Here is a 12329-nt window from a genome sequence, read left to right as displayed (position 1 = left end):
TAGTTGGGGACAGGAAGCTGAAGGAGGAGAGGGGAAGGAAGCAGTGGGGGCGGCGGGGGCGGGGGGAGCAGGGAGGCTGTGTGCCTTCGTAAGGGTGTTCCAAAGCTGTTTTGTTTTACGGGCCGTTATGCTGGGATGGTGGAGGAGGGCAAAGCACAGATACTATAGGTACAGGAGGGGGAGCATGGAAGGGTCCGTCAAAGCTGCCTCCCCACCCCCTACGGGAATAGAGAGACGGGGGATGAGAAATTCGCAGAGGCTAATGTGTCCCCCGTGCGAGTTTTCTTTCAGCGGGAAATTGCCGAGATCTTTTTTAAATTATTTTCCTCCCGCCACGGTAACACGTGCTCCCTCCCGAGCGTTCCGTTTACCTTTTTCTTTTTTTATTGCTTTAATAACCCGTGATACGTTGCGCTTAACGTGCGTGCGGAGGGTGCGAAACGCTCACGTGCCTATAGATACACGTGTACAGTTGGACCCACTCACGTGTTCGTCCATCAGCCTTCTCTAGAGGAATTACGTATGTGCACATGCTGCTGTGTTTTAAGGACCAGCGCGTCACGCGATCCTTTAGAACTTCTCGCTTTTCAGACTTACTACTTACTTATATTAGGGGTTTGCTCTGCTTCACAGGAGGGCAAGGAGGGAGCACGTGGAAAAAAAGGACAAGCAGCAATTTTAACGAAAGTCAATCAGGACATTCCACGCATCCTGTCGATTTATCTTTGTCGACGGTTCCACGGATCTCAAGGTATTTTGACTTTTGAGTTTCTCCCGCAGGACTTCTTTCCTGCAATTGACGGTTGTCAAGAATAAGAAGGCTGCCAGTATGTGACAACGGCGCTAGCGCACTCGCTCCAGCAGCATCCCCGTTGGTCCATGATCGGTTGATCACAGATCACCGCGACACCTTCGTCTCCGTAATAAAGCAGTCGGAGATTCGGAGGAAAAGGAAGAACTCGGAATTCCATAAATATGTATATCGCGCGAGTGACGTAGAAAAGCGGAATTTTATTGAGGCCTGTCAGGCTCACGAGTATCGGGAGTATCGGAAACAGCCGGCGCACCTCGCCACAGCGACCAAAGCCAAAGCGGAAGAAATCAATTGTCCGATCCGATATCGACGATTGGGAATAACGATCCGTATATCGATCCCTATGATACTGGGATGCTGTACCAGTCGCTTGCACAGCCCAGCCTGGGTGTCCAGGCCTCGGCGCATAGGCTTCCTGAAATTCCTTCCGGCGGTAAGCAGCAGAACCGTCCCTTTACATTAATCAGGCCTCAATGCCGTCAATGAGCCAAGGGGATGGATAGACTGTCGCGCCGAATCGCCGGCACCCTCCCTCCCCGTGTTTTACAGGGAATCACCAATTTCCAGAAAACTTACAATTTTCCTCATAAGTTCAAGTAAGGCCACCACCGTCCAGCTTCTTCCCGAAGGACTTCACTCCCCAGAGCCAGCTCGTCGTGCTTCGCTATATAGCTATTGATTTACCTACAGTACCCACTGATGCAGCCAGCTGCCAATCGGCGCCGGATAAACACGAAGAAACACGAAGAAACACGAAGAAACACGAAGCTACCGTTCGCTTCGTCGCTTCGTCCTTTTGAAACTTGACTGATCCATTTGGCCAAGTGACTTTGACGCTCGACTCGATGGCTGTCGGCGTCCCGTCTCACTGCGTTACCGTCCCTTCGTCTTTAATCCGAAGAGCCACGGAACCTCCTAAGCACTCCCGACATTTTCTCCCATTTCTTTTCACCTTGTCGAAGATCATTTCTGAAAATAGTCGCGTCACGGAAAGCTCCTACTTGTTTAAGTTTTCATCTAGACGAGCCCTTTCCCTGCCCATCTTACAAAAGATCCATGACTGTCGATGCCACGTGTGTTTTGTGATACAACTATTTCTTATCGATTTGCTATGAAAGAGGATTACGCAGGTCTAAGGGAGCACTGGAATCAGAGGGGTAGCACCTTTTTTATTTCAAAAGGAATCCGTCCTCCTCCAAACGATATTCGGACAAGAGATGCAGATAAACGTGCCCTCTTTTTCACGAGAGACACGGCGCGACCGGATTAAAGATACGCAAAGGCCAAAGGAAGTCTCGTAATTGAAAAAAAAGAAAAAAAAAGAAAAACAGACCAGCGTGTATCTCTGCACATTAAAAAGTGTCCATAACTTCGGTCGACTTCATCGATCTTCGTAGTGCGATTTTGTTCTGTGGTAACCGCGGCAACGAGGGGGCAACTTTGGGGCAGAAGGAGATTTATGAATTTTTATATGGAATACATTTATTAGTCGGATTGAATTACGAGCGCGGGCGCATTCGCATGATTAATCGTCTCCGACGACCGGCCAGTTTGCTCTCGCCGACCGGACGGTTTCTGCTAAATGAACAATGAACAAAAATCTATGTACATAGACATAGCAGGCGTGGGAGTGGTAGGTGGTAAGTGGGCACTGCACATGCACACGTGGGCTGGCATACAGGGACACCAAGTGACACCGCGGCAGTAAAGGACGACGAGGGATTCGATGTGGAGCGAAGCAGCCGCGCATGAACTATGAGTCGTGCGTGGCCGTCACGCGCGATTAGTCACGCACCCTGGCACGTTCGGTTCCTTCGTCGCTGGGTCAGGCCGATCGATTCGCATCTTGTTTGCTAACTAAATTATCATCGCTATCCGACTGCACTCACGGTTTTACGTTTCACGTTACTTTCTTATTTCCTCTGGGAACAATGGCTACCAGCAGCTACTGCGACCTTCCTCCAGTTGACTCTGTTTATTAGCGGAGTGTCTGTCACTCTGTGTGGAAGCTGGATCGTCCGAATCTGTATTCCCAGTCACAGGAGTCATCGAGTGACCATGCGTCTCTGCTGACGAGGCTAGAAGCTGCTACCTCTCTAAGGTGATCAAACCGGAAGGAGAGAGAGAGAGAGAGAGCGGTACTCTCATTCTGAAATAAGGGATGCTCGGTCGCAGGAACACGGTCACGAGGAGTATCGGCGATGGCAGCAGCTCGGGCTGGCATTGTTAGTCGAAGCTGAAAGTAAAGGTGGGACGTGGGAGCCATTACGTCTGTACACGCTCCGAGTCGACTTAACGACCGTCGTTAAAGCGACGTATCTCGCCTGGAGCGGGAAGCCTGATTCCATTCGCTATCCGTCCCTCGATCCTGCTCCCTGCTCCCTGCTCCTTGCTCCTGTCAGTCAGCCCTCGTGCCCACGTCTCCCACCTTGGACTCTGGCGCCATCATCGTCAGCGCCAGTCTTCGTGGGTAACCCAGTGGGGATTTTGAGTGATCACGTTTTCGCGAATTTTATACTTCCGGCTTTACTTAGCCACGTGTCCTGCGCTGATAGCATCACGGCTATCGTGTGTTCCTCAAAGGCTATTTAACTCTCGAATTGGATATCAGAACAGCCGGATGGATAGATGTCCAGCGGATGCCCTGGAACTCGGGGAAGAAGTGAAAGAGAGGGAACTTCAGGCGAACCGGACGGATCGGCCGACCGAGGCACTGAACGAATGTAATGCGTTTTGAATGTCGAGCGAAGGGCTGCTGCAGGGTTACTGCGAGAAATAAAATACTGGGCAACCGGCCGTCCGCGTTATAGCCGCGATAACTTTTACGGAAGTTCACACTTGACAGGCATTTTTACTAGGGCCATAATTTACAGCGGATGGACGACGTTCGACCTACAGGGATTCTTCTTGAGAAAACTTCTTCTCTTGCTCTCTTTCTTCTTTCCATTGCCTCTGGCCTGTTACACCTACGGACGGATTGAGACTTTCCTGCGTCGATTGTTCTCAAGGGAAGCTATGACGCAGCCGTGTAAGGAAGTAAAGGGCGGATATGCAGTAGGCGCGGGAAGAGGGGGAAGCTGTGGAATAGCGAGAGTATAAAGGTTATCTCTATACCTACCGTTGAACGTGGAGCTGGAAATAAAAAGACTGCTGGGATTTGTCATCGCGTCATTTTATTCGAATCGTTATCATTTACATAGCCTCGAAGCTTATCGTGACCATCGGGTCGGGTTGCGTCGGGTCGCTCGCACCCGAGTCTCCCTTAACGTCCAAGCAAATCGCACCGCTAAAGCGATCGCTCTGTATCAAAAAGAAATACATGCCGGCGAATTCCTTAGCTACGTACCCATATCTATATCTAGTGACATGTGCTCCTCTAGCTGTCGCTGGCTCCTTCTCGACTCGAGCAACACTCGAACTCGACTGGTGCGTCACGTCCTTCCTGGCTGCTCGAGTCTAGCAGCCGCAGCGGCGGCTCCAGATTCTCTCGTCTCCTAGTTGCTTCGGTCGATCGCAGAGTTTGAAGGTACAAGAGTAACAGGTGGCTCGCCATTCCTATATATCGTTATACCGACATACCGATCCACCGATGGACCGATATACCGATATACCCTTTGTATAGCCTTTCCTGCTTATTTGCTTACGTGCTTGCTTGCTCGCCTGCTTACTGCTTGCGCGCTTCACTGCTTTTGCCTATTTGCTCCTTCGCTCACTCGCGCACCAGTCGCTTCCTTCTCGTCGTTACGATGCTACCCCAGTCGACTGGGTCCGTTCACGTCCTCAGAGTGCTACTTCCAAGTACAATCCTTCCAAGAGTCAACGCGATATTGTTTTGGCTCTATGATTTTTTTTCGAGAAGGAAAAAGGAAAAGTCTTCGAGGGACGTAAATCGTGTTGCGAATCTCAATGTCGGACTCGCCTTGACGCAGCCTCTCGAAGCTCAAAGGACGATCGCTTTCTTGCTCATTACGAGGCAGTCGTTTGTCGCCAAGTGCCTCCCCGTAACGGTTTCTGAAGGTGAAGACGAGTCGCGGAATAAGGAAGCCCAAGAGATCAGAGTGATCATGTTTTTCCGTTTCTTCCTTTCTTCTTATCCTTCTCCTCTTCCTCCTTAGACGGATAAAGAGAAACGCGCGCCTCTCCTCGAGTTTAGCCGTTCGTCCCTTCTCCCTCTTTGTCCTGCCTATCGATCAGCGTGGGGCTCCTCTCTCTCTCTTTCTCCTGGCGCCCGAGTCGGCAGGTATCAACGCCTACCGGTATAGTAGGAGAAGCGAAGGAGCGCGAATTTCATCCGATCAATGGGAAGTATTGAATGCGAAGGAATGCGAAGGAATGCGAAGGAGAGCAGGGAGGCGAATGCATTGTGCGAAGTATGCTTGGTCGTTTGCGAGTCAATTAGTATTCCGCGCTCAGCCGTTCCGTCGGGTAAGTTGCTGCGTCGCTGTGTCGCTGCGTGGGAGGGCCAGGAGGCTACGAGAGTACACGAGTACACGACTACTCGAAGAAACCTGGCACGGGAGTCAGAGTCAAAGTCGGTTAGCCGAGCGCTGGCTCACTTCAGGAATATAATTCTGCAGCTCGCTATTTATTACGAAGGTTCCCCGCTGAAATATTCATGAAATAAATTCGAAGCCGTTTTCTACGCAGTCTCTCTCGATGGTCCCTATTATCTACCCTGTGTTGCACGCGCGCTCCTTCTCCTCCACTCGTCCATTTTACAAGTCCACTGCTAATCCTCCTCTTTATCCGAATCGAGGGCTGAATCCGAGGATTGCCAGTAAGTATCTATCGCATTCTGCACTCTCGTTCGGAAGTTCATTCGCTGATCCATTATCGAAAGAGAAGAGAGACTCGGCATCATCATCCTGCATCTTCAGTTGTTGACAAAACGTCATGGTCGTCATCTGCCACTGTCTCTCGACTGTTTAATTCTGTATTTACAAAAAAGAGTCATTCTCTCAACATTTAGGCTCGCACTTTCTCATGTGCACATGCCTGTGCACGCTGTCTGCAGACGTACAGTCACCCGAGATATGGTCAAGTGCTAATTGGGCTACTGACTAGTATACTATATACCTGCTACGCTTAAGACAGAACTGGACCTACGATCAATCGTGTAAAGTCCCCCGTCCTAGTGTCTCGAAGGTGTGGTTCGGGGCTTCCTCCCCAAGAGCTTGCAGCTTCACCAGACAATTCCATAAACTTATGAAACGTCCTCCTGCCTCCTGCGGTTGCCATTGAATTCTCATTGGTGAAAAGTCCAAGGTTCCCAAATGGATAAAGAGGACCAAAGGTCAAGTATAAAATGAAGCTGGCGATTGGCTTCGGACTGTACTACGTTAATAAACCGAGCGTTTCCTTTGCGTGAAAATACGAAATAGGAAACTCGACGAACGAAATAATAATTAGGAAAGGCTCGGAAGACTCTCTTACTCTGCCGATAACTCTAATCATTGCCGATGAAAATTTAATGGAATCGCAAGAAAAAAGTAAATAACACCCCTCCCCAATATCTTTCGGCTCGTGTATCGTAGCTTTCTCCATCTCTCTCTCTATTCGTCTCTCCCTACAGAGGTAGCCTCTCGTGAAACCTAAATTTTGAGTTCACAATGGTGACTGGCTACCGCCCTGTAATTGGCGACTCCAACCAAGAGATAAGGTGCACTTGGCGCTCGGCAGAAGTTCCTGCTCAAATGAAATGCTAGCCTTTCGCTGAAGCCGCAGGGTGCGTGCTGAGCAGCCTTAACCTATCTAATTTCTTTAGACGAGATTCCCAGCCTGTTTACCACCGAAGGCTGGCGCCCACGTGACGCCTGCGGAAGTTCGTCCTCACGTCCTCGGAGAATCTTCGAGTATCTTGGAGAATCACTTTGGATTTTCACTCGCACAATCTGCTTATGCATTTCTGCCTCGTCCCACAAGTCCGAATGGGCTCCTCCGCTAGAAGGAACTTCTTCCGCTTCCCCTGATGAAGTTGCCCCTGCTTCCGCTTGCGTTGCTGTTGCTACTATTGCCCACGGCAAAGAAGAAGCTGCGGCGGCTAGGTTGCCAGGTTCTGCAACACAACGACGCAACGTAAAGATTCATTAAATCTTTTAAAATTGGAGCGCAAGTCGCACCCCTAAGTTGGATCTTAAATATTTGTCAATGAGACACGAGCGGTACCCATACATAGGACCCTCGGTCGGAGCTCGTAATACTTGGCATCAGAAACTGAAGCAGGAAATCCCAAAGTCCTGTGACTAATCGCGAGGTAGTAGATGGTTCTAGCGAGGACTGTACGCAATCATCTGCTAATTGGGAAATGATTGGAAGCGCCTAGGCTGATGGTATCTGGCCTATAACCGCTGGCCTATAACCCTACCCCACTCTACGGTGTAGCGTGCCGTCTACCGTGCTGTATATCTATAATATAATTCCGGGCTGGGAGCGTTATAAATGTCGACTGATGCCGACGCACACGTTCGGCCCTGGAGGGTGAGTGCATTCTAAATCAGCAGGACGTCGCGACGTCGCGACGCGGCTAGACGATGACGTTCGCATCCCTTCTCATGGAAGCTAACCATTGCTGCTGCAAGCCACCCAGTACGTGCGTCAAATATCCCAGACCGGCAGAGCTAGCCAAACCTGAGGAGACGTGACCGAAGGGACCCGCATCGGAGGAGTTGCCCGAGATCCTAGGCTGCCTCCTGGTGCAAGATGCACGAGAATGAAGAGTCCAACCCAAGTCCAGCAGGCGGGGCGCCTCGGTGGAGCAGGAGCATACGAATCAGGGAATCGTCATTGGGCTGAAGTAGCAAACGGACGCCTCTTAGTTCGCTGTCCCGTCTGAGCTTAGACCGCCCACTGGCTGCATATTTCTTGAAAAAAAAAAAAACAGTCCAACGAGTCTCGGCTGAGCTTTTTGATTTTCACTGCAAAAAGGGAGCCACGATCTTTTCAGTAAGAATTTCTAGCTGCTGATTTCTTCTGCTCTTGATTTCGATGTGGGCCAATTGTTGCCGAATCTCCAGCACTGCAGCCTCCGTCCGAGAGCTTCGACCGGCGTTGTTTTGCCAGTCGATTGTCTGGACCTGCTCGGCCAGCAGGATTCGTTAGGGAGGACAATGAGACGACGCCAGTGTAAACAGGAGCTCGTTAACGCGTCTTCCATTAGGAGAGACTAATTAGAGGGAATATGCCAGAGTCCAGGTATATATCACTCGATTCGGCAACGTCATCTTCTGCCACTCTATAGAAACGCATTCGTCCCTCCTGCCCTCCTGCCCTCCTGCCCTCCCCGCGATTCACCGTTAAGCTCTCAGCTTGTAGAAAAGCATCCTGCCTGGAGGAACAGCACTTATCTCGAGGAAACAATACTAGCAGTGAACCTTGAGCCCAGGACCCTTAGAAATTCGGCGGCGAACATTTTGCGCTCTGAACTTTCGAGCTTTCATCCCCCTAATACAGGAAACGAGCATACGTATATCTAGTCTTAACCAAACCCTCGGGCAAACTTTTCATCGCGTAATACTTTTAAATGAAAGCAAATTTTCCTCCTGTTTTTTATCATAATTTTACACCGAGCTCCGCCGACCGAACACGTTGCAAACATTCCGAGCTTCATTGAAACTTTTATCTGTTACACGGGACGCCGATCCGACTTAGGAGAACGATATAACTCGAAGAGTTTTCTCGAGGAAGACGGAATTCTCCCCAGCGAAAGGTAGAAGCAGAACGTAGGAGGAGGGTGGTTCCCATTGCTACATCCTACTGGGGTAAGGAACCCTCTAATAATGCGCCATGTAAGCCAGCCCTAAAGTTTAATTTGGTCCAACAGCTTCTCCGGTTGGCGATATGAGATTGTAGTGCCAACTGCATTCACCCCTATCGCCCCTAACAAGGTTTCACGAGGCCGACAGTATGCTTAGTGTCCTGACTCCAGGCTCTGAGTCGACTTGACGCTGACTGTACGGAGGGATTGGAACGAGGGGGGTGCTCCGTCGAAATGAGACACGGGATGGCAGAAATGGCCACGACGAGTGGAGGGTGGGCTTCGGATGGGTTCGAGTATAGCCAAGCAGATAACACGTTTAGTCTCTGCAGATGGGAAGCGTTTAATTGCCTAAATTGATATCACGTCGTAGTGCGGATTACTTGGCCTCCCTCAACCACACTCGCAGCCCATTCTGACCGGCGCAGCTCCAGTTCCCCGTGTCTCGTATGCCGATAGTGCCTCCTGAGCTTCCTCCTGACCTCAGCAAATTTCCAAGAGCCGCGCCAGCAGTCCTAGAATTAATTACTGGATTTAAGATTAGCAGGTTATTAATCCATCCTTTTTCATTAGGGTAAAAGTTCGGATATACATCCGAGTGGGAAAGTGCACGCTCGGAGCGGTTGAGCATATGGACTTTGGTGGCACGGTAGAAGCGTCTTCCACCTGAGCCGCGTTCAGCTATCTGGAGCATGCTCGCTTCCGGATAGCGCTGGCACGTACATGGACCCACGAATCTCGGCCAATGACTTTGTTCGAGTTGGATGGCGCCAAGGACCTATTCACGGCTTCCAAGGACAACGTTCAGCCTGCGAGCTGAACTCTGTTATCAAGGATACGTGCACTCTTTGTGTATTCGTTGGAAGGAGTGCCAGAGCTCAAGCGGAGTCGAAATTCTAGCCAGTAGACTGCTCGATGCGCGTCGTCTTGATTAAACCTGAAAACTGTAGAGTCGAACTGGTATGGCGGCGGAAACACGTAATACAAAAATGTAGCTTCCGGCGAGAATTGTGCGTGAGACGTGAAACAGGACGTACGTGCGCCCGAAAAAGGACATTTCCGGCTAGGCTGGCTAGGATGCCGGCGCACGGGGTGTTAACGCTCAATAATATGGATGATTTTGTTAAGAACAATTCTGAGGTTGTCCAGCCTTTTTTATTGCTTTACAAAGTTACGGGGTGCCGAACAGTTCTATTAACCGCCGTTTTACGTGTTCGGAACGCCTTCGAGGTTCACCCTTTACGTCTGGTTTTCTGGGGGTCGAAGGTAGCGGTTGGACGTCGATTTTTCGTCTCAGAGTTTCCGGTGTGAGAGGTAGTGGACTAATGACCGCCGGGATTGGTGTCCTCTGGACGGCCGGACGGTGGTACCGCCAAAATGGCCGCGGGTCGGCGAGTTCGCAGACCGGGGCAAAGGTGGTTTTCCCAGTAGGGTGTAGGTCCGGACGGCGAGTCCTCCAGATGGACTCGACTGACGCTAAGTCCAAGGTCTTCAGTTCGTAGGACTTGGTGACTACTCCTCGGCGTCGGGCCTACACCCTGCCGGGAAAACCACCTTTGCCCCGGTCTGCGAACTCGCCGACACGCGGCCATTTTGGCGGTACCACCGTCCGGCCGTCCAGAGGACACCAATCCCGGCGGTCATTAGTCCACTACCTCTCACACCGGAAACTCTGAGACGAAAAATCGACGTCCAACCGCTACCTTCGACCACCAGAAGACCAGACGTGAAGGGTGAACCTCGAAGGCGTTCCGAACGCGTAAAACGGCGGTCAATAGAACTGTTCGGCACCCCGTAACTTTGTAAAGCAATAAAAAAAGCTGGACAACCTCAGAATTGTTCTTAACAAAATCATCCATATTATTGACCGTTAACAATTTTGGCGCCCAACGTGGGGCCACTCGAAAAACCTTCGAGCAGGATCTCAGAAGACATCCACGAATTCTCAGACCAGGAGAACCATGCCTACCACACGAGCTCAACGGCGATCGCATTCGCAACCGCCTTCACGGGAGCGAAGAGTACAAATGGCGCCCAACAATCCCGAACCGGAACAAGAAATCCATCCCATGGATCCACCTATCGTGATACCTCCGCGGAGAATTATCACCGAAGCGGAAAACGAAACTCCGAGAGTACCGATAGACCAACAACACCATTATTCATCTAAGTGCGAAATTATATTCATGCAAACAAGACGGACGAGAACCGGTAGGCATCTTTCTCCAAGAGAAATACTGGTTGGCACGTCGACTGTTTCCTGACCGGACTGAACCACAGCTAGTCAATCTTTTAATTTCGCTAGTAAAACCCGAACTTAAAAGGCTACTTAGAGCAGCACGCCCAACAACGTTCGACGAATTAATCAGTTGGGCCGAAGAGATGGAAGACGATGACCTCGCAGAGAACTCGGCTAAAATTCGCAAAACGGACATGAAGAAATCGGTAGACCCGGGGAAGATCGAAAGCGGAAGGAACACTACGATGAAACCTCTGGGTAGATCGCCACCAAAATGCTGGTATTGCCCAGAATACCATTTCCATCGGGACTGCCCAACTTATATAAGTAGAGGGAAGACTCCCGACCAGGGAAACCGATTGGCGGCGGTGGCCAAAGAAGAACCGATCGACTCAGGTCAGGTTCCGAGACCACCGCCACGGTAAATTCCACGAGTACCAAAAACGAATGTTTGCCACGATTGGAAGTCACACTTGGTTCGCAAAGAGTAGCCGCACTCATCGATTCCGGTTCTTCCCATAACTTAATCAAAGGACGTCTGCTGAGCGAGGTAGACCAACAATCGCTGACAACAACCACCATGATAGCCTATCAAGCTTCCGGAGGAGCTACAATTGATCTTAAAGGACCGATCACACTTCACATCAGGATTCAAAATAACGAAGTCCCTAGTGAGTTCTTCGTCACTGATGACTTACACGAGGATATCGTCCTAGGTGAATCATGGTTAAATGAGAATCAAGTTATACATGATCACTTCCATAAATGTATTTATTATGGTCTCAAGGAACGCAAGCGAGTGTTTCTACAACAACCCCAACATGCGACAAGGACGGAAGAAAAGCAAATACACTGGGACACTCTCCAACACGATTTTCCCGTTGAATACGCCGATCGGTTCCATGAACTACTGCAACAACATGCGGTCACCTTCTAGGAAGGAGAAAGATTGCGGCAAACACGAGGAATCTCACACCGGATACACTTGACTTCGGAACAACCATTCCTAGTACCTCCCTATCGATACTCCGATGAAAAGAAGAAAATCATTCAACAGCAAATTCAGGAAATGATTGCGGATGAAGTAATAGAACCCACGACTTCGAATTACTGTTCCCCAATCGTCATCGTTAAGAAGAAAGACGGACGAAATCGGTTTTGCATAGACTATCGAAGATTGAATGCCATCACTCGAGATGCCGCACAACCACTTCCGATAATACATGAAGCCTTAAAAGATCTCGGACGAGCCAAAATCTTCTCCACTCTTGATTTAAAAAGTGGCTATTGGCAAGTTCCTATGGATCCAGAATCCAAACCATACACGGCTTTTGCAACTCCTGACGGAGGTCAATATCAATTTCGAGTCATGCCTTTTGGTCTAAAGAACGCGCCTTGCACGTTTCAAAAACTTATGAGCCAAGAAGTCCTCACCGGCTAGTGGGCGAGAATTCTGTCTAGCTTACCTCGACGACATAATTATCTACTCGGACACGTGGAAAGATCACCTCAGACATTTGGGA

The 12329-nt window shown here is 50.0% G+C and overlaps 1 long non-coding RNA gene across 1 annotated transcript; it reads right to left on the bottom strand.

The window, feature by feature from the left end:
* Window positions 1-3968: 3968 nt before the first annotated feature.
* On the bottom strand, window positions 3969-8034 carry LOC107262764. The gene is made up of 2 exons (XR_003058249.1): window positions 7442-8034; window positions 3969-6869 (listed from the first exon to the last, which is right to left on the bottom strand). It is a non-coding gene; the product is annotated as an uncharacterized LOC107262764 (long non-coding RNA).
* Window positions 8035-12329: the final 4295 nt, after the last annotated feature.

The sequence above is a fragment of the Cephus cinctus genome, unplaced genomic scaffold (assembly GCF_000341935.2).
Source record: "Cephus cinctus unplaced genomic scaffold, Ccin1 Ccin1_scaffold0126, whole genome shotgun sequence".
Lineage (NCBI taxonomy): Eukaryota > Metazoa > Arthropoda > Insecta > Hymenoptera > Cephidae > Cephus > Cephus cinctus.
Note: the sequence above shows the minus strand (reverse complement) of the source record. Positions and strands in the feature narration are given on the sequence as shown.